Below are 7,825 nucleotides of genomic sequence, written 5' to 3'. Positions count from 1 at the left end.
CGCCGTCTTGTTCCAGTCGGATCGTTATTAAGAACTTTTTCAACTGGGCTGTCGTCCGACAATCTCACGGCGTGCCCAACCCATCGCAGGCGACCGATTTTGGCGGTGTGAGCGATGGGTGGCTAGTGCCTTTGTCTGCAGTAACCAGTGAGCCCAGATACACGAACTCTTCTACCACCTCGATTTCATCACCGTCTAAATGAATCCGGGGAGGGAGGTCAGCATTCACTTCTCCAGGACCTCTTCCTTTCGTGTATTTTGTTTTCGGTACATAAAAGACAAGTCCAATCCGTTTGGCTTCAGCTTTCATTCCGATGTACATTTCCGCCATCCTCTCAAAAATAGTGTAATGATGTCAACGTCGTCAGCGAAACCAAGAAGCTGGACGAATATCGTGCCACTCGAGTCTATCCTCGCTCTTCCTATCACACCCACCAAAGCGATGTTGAACAGCAAACATGAAAGCCTTGCTGTAACCCTCTTCATGATTCAAACGGACTCGAGACTGCCCCTGATACTCGAACAACACACATTACTCGATCCATCGTCGCCTTGACCAATCGCGTTAGTTTATCCGGAATTCCGTAGTAGTGCATAATCTGCCATAGCTGATCTCGATCGATCGTGTCATACGCCGATTTGAAGTCGATGAATAAATGATGCGTGGGCACGTTGTATTCGCGACATTTCTGCAACACTTGCCGAAGCACGAAAATCTGATCCGTAGTGGCACGGGCACCCATGAATCCCACTTGGTATTGCCCCACGAACTCCTTTGCAAATGGTGATAGTCGACGAAATAAAAATTGGGAGAGTACCTTGTAGGCGGCGTTCAACAGTGTGATTGCGCGGTAATTACAGCAATCCAACTTGTCGCCCTTTTTGTAGATCGGACACACGATGCCTTCCGTCCACTCCTCCGGTAGTAGCTCCTCCTCCCAAATCTTGACAATGACCCAGTGCAGCGCTCTAGCCAGTGCGTCACCACCGCATTTCAGCAGCTCGCCGGGTAGCTGATCAGCGATCAGCCCCAGCCGCTTTATTGTTCTTCAGCCGACCGATCTCTTCTGCTACCTCCTGGAGCTCGGGGCTGGTATTCTGTCGTCTTCTGCAAGCGCTTCAAGATCTATTGCCATATCGTCACCTTCATATTCAGCTATATCGCTGTTAAGGTGCTCGTCATAATACTGCTTCCACCTCTCGATCACCTCACGTTCTTTCGTGAGAAGATTACCGTTTGAGTTCCGACACATTTTGGCCTGCGACACATAGCCTTTGCGCGAACGGTTTAACTTCTCGTAGAACTTCCGTTTATCGTTAGCACGGTACAGTTCTTCCATCGCCTCGCGATCTCGTTCTTCCTGTTGACGCTTTTTCCTCCGGAAGACCGAGTTTTGCCTGTTCCGTGCTTGATTATATCGCTCCACATTCGGCCTCGTACGGTGTTTCAGCATTCTCGCACGTGCTGCATTCTTCTCCTGCACTAATTGCTCGCATTCGCCGTCGAACCAATCGTTATTCGGTTCAGATTCATTGTACCTAGTGCCGCTAGAGCAGTACTACCGATGGCGGTCTTAATACCTTTCCAACCATCTTCAAGAGTTGCTGCGCCAAGTTGCTCTTCTGTTGGCAGCGCTGCTTCCAGCTGTCGCGCGTATTCCTGGACAACTCCGGTGTCTCGTAGCTGCTCGATGTTGGGTCGCGGCGTACGACTTCGACGCGTGTTATACACCGTCGAGAGTTTTAAGCGCCTGCAGACTGCAACTAGGAAATGGTCCGAATTTATATTCGCACTGCGGTAGGTGCGAACGTTTATAACATCAGAGAAGAATTTACCGTCGATTAGAATATGGTCAATTTGGTTTTCTATTCGTTGGTCTGGTGATCTCCAGGTGGCCTTGTGGATATCTTTGCGGGGGAAGAAGGTACTTAGGACTACCATACCGCGGGAAGCTGCAAAATTTACGCATCGTTGGCCGTTGTCGTTCGTTGCGGCATGCAGCCTGTTGGCCCGATCACCGGTCTATATAGCTTCCCGTCCTACGTTCATGTCACCGATACCGATTTTCACGTCCCGTCGCGGACAGCCATCATACACCCGCTGCAGCTGCGCGTAGAACGCCTCCTTCTCGTCATCGGGTCTCCCTTCGTGAGACAGTGCACATTGATGATACTGTAGTTGAAGAAACGGCCCTTAATCCTCAACTTGCACATCCTTGCGTTGATCGGTTGCTAACCAATCACACGCTGGCGCATCTTTCCCAGTACTATAAAATCGGTTCCCAGCTTGTTGGTGATGCCACAGCTCTGGTAGAAAGTAGCCGCTCGTTGCCCGCTTTTCCATACTTTCTGTCCTGTCCGGAAAGTTCCTGCATTGCTATGACTTCGAACTTTCGGGGATGTAGTTCATCATAAATTATCCTATCGCAACCCGGAAAGCCGAGCGATTTGCAATTCCATGTCCCGAGTTTCCAATCGTAGTCCTTATTTCGTCGCGTAGGTCGCCGCCGATTGTTCCGATCCCTATTTTCTCCTTCTTTGTTGGTAACTTTTTGTTTTCCAGGGCGGCTCGTCCCTAACCCCCTAAAAACCCTTGTCTCGCCGGAGGACCATCGTGTGAGTCCCTGCTGGCACGAGGACGAGTATAATAATCAGCCGCCCCTAACTTGGAGAACAGACGCTGTTTGAGCCGCACCCCCTTGGTGAACAGACGCTCGTGTTGGACAAAGCATTTCCTCTACCGACAAAGCATTTGGTTACCGCGCCAGTAATCGGGTCGCACCTCCTCACTTCGCTATTGTCAGATTGACAACATTGCCCAGGCTACGCCGCATTTGGTATCATATGACTCGTGGAGGCGTGAGGCGGGAGCTTGTGAGGACCAGAGCTGTGTGTGGCGCTCCTTCCAGGTTGTCAACTCACCATTTGAAGCCCAACTTACAACCCCCTTACATATATACATATAAAGAAAATTGATTTTAAAAGTTGGTTTGTTTTTTACACATGCCACCCTACCCTGCCTTTTCATACGCAGGTTTTTACTATGATAATTCAATGCTTACTGAACATTTTGATTGAATTCACCGTATTACTACTTTATTGCTCCCCTCATATCCAGTCGATTCCAACCGATCGTCAATGTATAACAATCACTACCCGAAACTCTTATTAACATGATTAACAAATGGTCGGTGCTAAGTCAGACCGAACCATGCGCCTTAATTTTGATATCGAGAAAAACGAATACAAAGATTTAATGTTAGGTATGGAATTTTTGTAAATTTCATTCGTTTATCTCGAGTTTTTCCTACAATTCTTAGTTACTTTTTAACAATGTCGTATGATACTACTATTACAAATAAAAAAATCACATTTTAATGTCAAGAGCGGTTAATAACTGGTCTAACAAGACCAACGATTATTTTTATGAGACTTAATTCACTATTACTAAACAATTCTATCTAAAACGTTATCACTTATTCGATGTGCTGTCGACATGGATTTAAAATTCTTCATTAAATCCATATAAATAAAAAACAAACTGTTATATACCTACGTTTAAAGTTGTCTTTAGAAAAAATGAATCAACTGCTTAACAAATTTATTACAAACTAGGCACTTAACGAAATTTATTTAAATTCATCATCCTTATCATCATCCTACGCCGAGTTCTCATAGAATTGGCGGACGATTGGAAGAACGTATTACAGCAGATGACTAATAACGGTGTACTTTGTCTTTGAAATTCCATGCCTGGACAGATAATGCGGTGATTTAAAACCGCACTTTTTGAAATTTGCCACCACAGCCAAGCTAGTCCTCTTCTCAAGTCACTCTCAATGCGTGCTGTATCCGGGTCATGATTGTATTTAAATATCAATATTCCGGGTTTTGACTTTTCTACGCGTATAACCTTCATCGAAAACCAGTTTACCTTTTCTTTTGATTCACCTTTGTTCCTGTTGGTGGTTCATCCCTTCCAGAGCCTTCAAGCATATTGCTCTCCACCTGCAGCACTTCGAATCTTTTTTTGTTCTGCATGCATGATTAAGTCATCTGATAAAACTAGTCAAACGAGAACATTTTTAACATGTGTTAACATGGTGAAATCTCTGTTCTCTGTTATTTGCAAGATAGGTTTCTTTCTCCACTTACATATTTTTATCGAAATCCTCAATGTACATCCAAAGTCAATGCAATTTTGATTTTCCTGTTTCAAACGCCATACGCTCCTAACCAGGACACCAGCATCGGTTTTGGTATACTCAAACAAGAACCCATTTGTTTCACTCCTCGTGAAACTGTTTATTATCTCATGCCAAAAATACATGTTTTGTCCTTGTTTGTCACTATATTGTGATTTCAAAGTTCACAATTGATAATAGAGCATTGCACCGGACGGTTTAACCACACCCTTTTGACAAACACCTAGTGGTTTGTTTACATGATGTTAGAGTTTGAATCGAGTTTTCTATCTTCGATCAAAATGTTTAGTTTTTGTTGAAGAAAAAGTGTTTTACGCCCCATTATAAAATAAAGCTATTGATACAATAGGCCTTAACGAAAACTCAAACTCATATCGAAACCGCTGGATGTGAAAACATAAGTAAACAAACCACCAAGTGGTGTCATTTGACGGTAACATGACGTCACCATGAAACGATCTATAGGGCTTTTGCTACACACACATGGAAGACATCTGTTGGGCACACATTGCATATTTTCCTATTCGATGCAGCAAAAACGTGCTGGATAAAATTATCATTTTTTCTAAAATTATTCATCATTTTAAAGCAACTAATAGTCAAAATAACCGACAAATGTTCCCTGAAATATATGCTGACTTTTGGTAACTAGGTTTTCGGTGAATTCGCGTTAAATCGGTGTCCCAAATATACTGATTTTTGAAGCAGTATACGGCATAGGCCAAGTTGAAAGTAACGGAATATAAAATTGGTTTTAGCATAATAAATTGCTTTCTTAGCCGAAAGCAACTACTGGCTATTGATATTTGTTTAGTTTTATCCCGCTAACATAGGTCATAGTTACATTTTTGATCATTGCTACTGCGTCTTAGCTTATTTGTTGAAAATATTTTTTTTATTTAGTAAGCAGATATATTACCTTGCCATATGTATGAAGCAATTTGTAATTTATGTTTTAAATAAAGAAAATAAATCATTTAAAAAATTTTGTTCTTCCCAGCCCGTGTGTTTTATATGAAGCTGTCACTTTTGCCTGCCCAACAGATCTCCAATACATATGCACTCTGCAAACACCCTATTGACGTTTCTAGTAAGCTTCACTAGTGGTAACTTTAGCCAGCGGAAATATTGTTTGAAAATAATCCAAAATGAGGTCTATTTCGATGTGTTTCGCTTGCTTCAGTAGAATCAATATATATAGAATGCCAGTGCTCGTGGTAAACATCACACATTTGAAAATTATGTATTTACGTTGTCTGCGCAAATGTGTGAGTGCTCGATTCGAAACGTGAATCTCATTGTCAAATTGAAAAGGCAACCCAATAAAAAATCCTTCCTGCTTTTCCGTCAATCACGTAGGATAAATCACCCGATTTGATCGTTTCGGGGTATTTCGTCGACAGGTAAAAATTTCTGTTGGGCAATTTGACAGTGTTGTTCCCGTATCAAACACACGAACCAGCAAGATGTTTGCCACCAAAATATCCATGAAACACCAGCGACACTGGCATTCTATATATATTGAATATACTCTTGATTCGAATCCTTGACTCGACTAGGGTTGCCAAGTGGCCGGTTTTTCACCTGCAAAGCCGGTGGCTGGTCAATCCTGCAAAAAGGCCGGTTTTCCGACATAGGAAGCCGGATTGGTACTTTTTTTTCTGATTTGTTAAATTTTCTGATAAATTTATTAGCAATCCTGAGCAGTGGATCATTGAAAATAGCCAGTTTTGCAGTGACAATACTTTGCTTCTTGCAATATACCTACATTAAATGGTCCACCAGCACCAGAAGCAACTAGTTGGGTTTCGATTCCGACGACTACCTAAATAATAATTAACGCACATTACACATTCCAGGCAAATCCTCTAGTAATACACTGCAACAACCCCCCCCCCCCCCTCCCCCCCTCCTGCAGTTTTTGAAGGCAGGACCGACCGGCCGGTTTTTGAAATTTTCGGACTTGGCAACCCTAGGCTCGACAGTGATTTATCAGACCTACTCACACGTCAACGCTTTCAAGGGCTGCATTCCCGTTCGGGATATTGCCAACAAGCTGAGAGAGCAAAAACGAGCCGGACTGTCGACTCATAAGAAGGCACTGACTTCGAATCGAAACGATAAACAAAAACGGACGGAAGCTATACAACGACCTACCTATCATCCTCCTCAAACTTCAAACAGCTTTCTAGGCAGGATTTCAATACGGCAACTGAAAGGGAAAAGGCGGCCGGTCTGCCGCCAAGCATATGAGATTGTCGAAGTTCGCTAATAAATGTCTGATTTGGCTAATAAATGTTTGGTTTGGTCCCATTCCCATTATATAGGAAACTCCATAGAAAATGGGACTGTTTTGCCTTTCTACTATATAAATATATAGTATAAAGGTATAGAAATCACTTGAAAAACCGGAAATGGAAAGAAGGTCCTGCGGGCCGAATGTCATATACCATTCGACTCAGTTTCGAAAACTGAGCATTTTCTGTGTGTGTGTATGTATGTGTGTGTGTGTGTGTGTGTGTGTGTGTGTGTGTGTGTGTGTGTGTGTATGTAACGCTTTCAATCTCACTCACTTTTCTCGGAGATGGCTGGACCGATTTTAATGTTCTTAGTGTCAAATGAAAGGTCTAGGTGTCCCATAGGTTGCTATTGAATTTCATACTGATCGGACTTTTAGTTCAAAAGTTATGTATAAAAATACGAAAAATATGGGACTTCATTATCTCACAGGTCCCTTAACCGATTTGAACAAAATTGATTGCATATGAAAGAGGAGTCTTGCAAACCCTTAACTTCCAAATTTCATGACGATTGGACTTGTAGTTTGAAAGTTACATAAAGAAATGTGAAAAAATAGTATTTAAAACATATTTTTGAAACATATAAATATTAATTCAATGAAAAACATCACACATTTTATTATTATTTGAAAATTACTGCTGAAATCTATCAAACGAAACCGAGTTATTTAAAATCGGACGGTTCATTCAAAAGTTATTCAAACTTTAACACTTAAGCACCGTATATTAAACCGTTAAAACGTGTGAAATCAAAACATATCAATCAAATGTTGATTGTATTCAATGTATGTATGTATGTATGTATGTATGTATGTATGTATGTATGTATGTATGTATATATGTATGTATGTATGTATGTATGTATGTATGTATGTATGTATGTATGTATGTATGTATGTATGTATGTATGTATGTATGTATGTATGTATGTATGTATGTATGTATGTATGTATGCATGTATGTATGTATGTATGTATGTATGTATGTATGTATGTATGTATGTATGTATGTATGTATGTATGTATGTATGTATGTATGTATGTATGTATGTATGTATGTATGTATGTATGTATGTATGTATGTATGTATGTATGTATGTATGTATGTATGTATGTATGTATGTATGTATGTATGTATGTATGTATGTATGTATGTATATATGTATGTATGTATATATGTATGTATGTATGTATGTATGTATGTACGTGTGTGTGTGATGACAGTTTGCAATTTTTAAATTTGCATTGAAATTCAAGAAAAGTGAGAAACATGTCAATTGTCTGAAGTTTTTGAAGCCTCTTAGTGGAATACGAACTCTGT

The sequence above is a fragment of the Sabethes cyaneus genome, chromosome 1, assembly GCF_943734655.1.
Source record: "Sabethes cyaneus chromosome 1, idSabCyanKW18_F2, whole genome shotgun sequence".
Taxonomy (NCBI): domain Eukaryota; kingdom Metazoa; phylum Arthropoda; class Insecta; order Diptera; family Culicidae; genus Sabethes; species Sabethes cyaneus.
Note: the sequence above shows the minus strand (reverse complement) of the source record.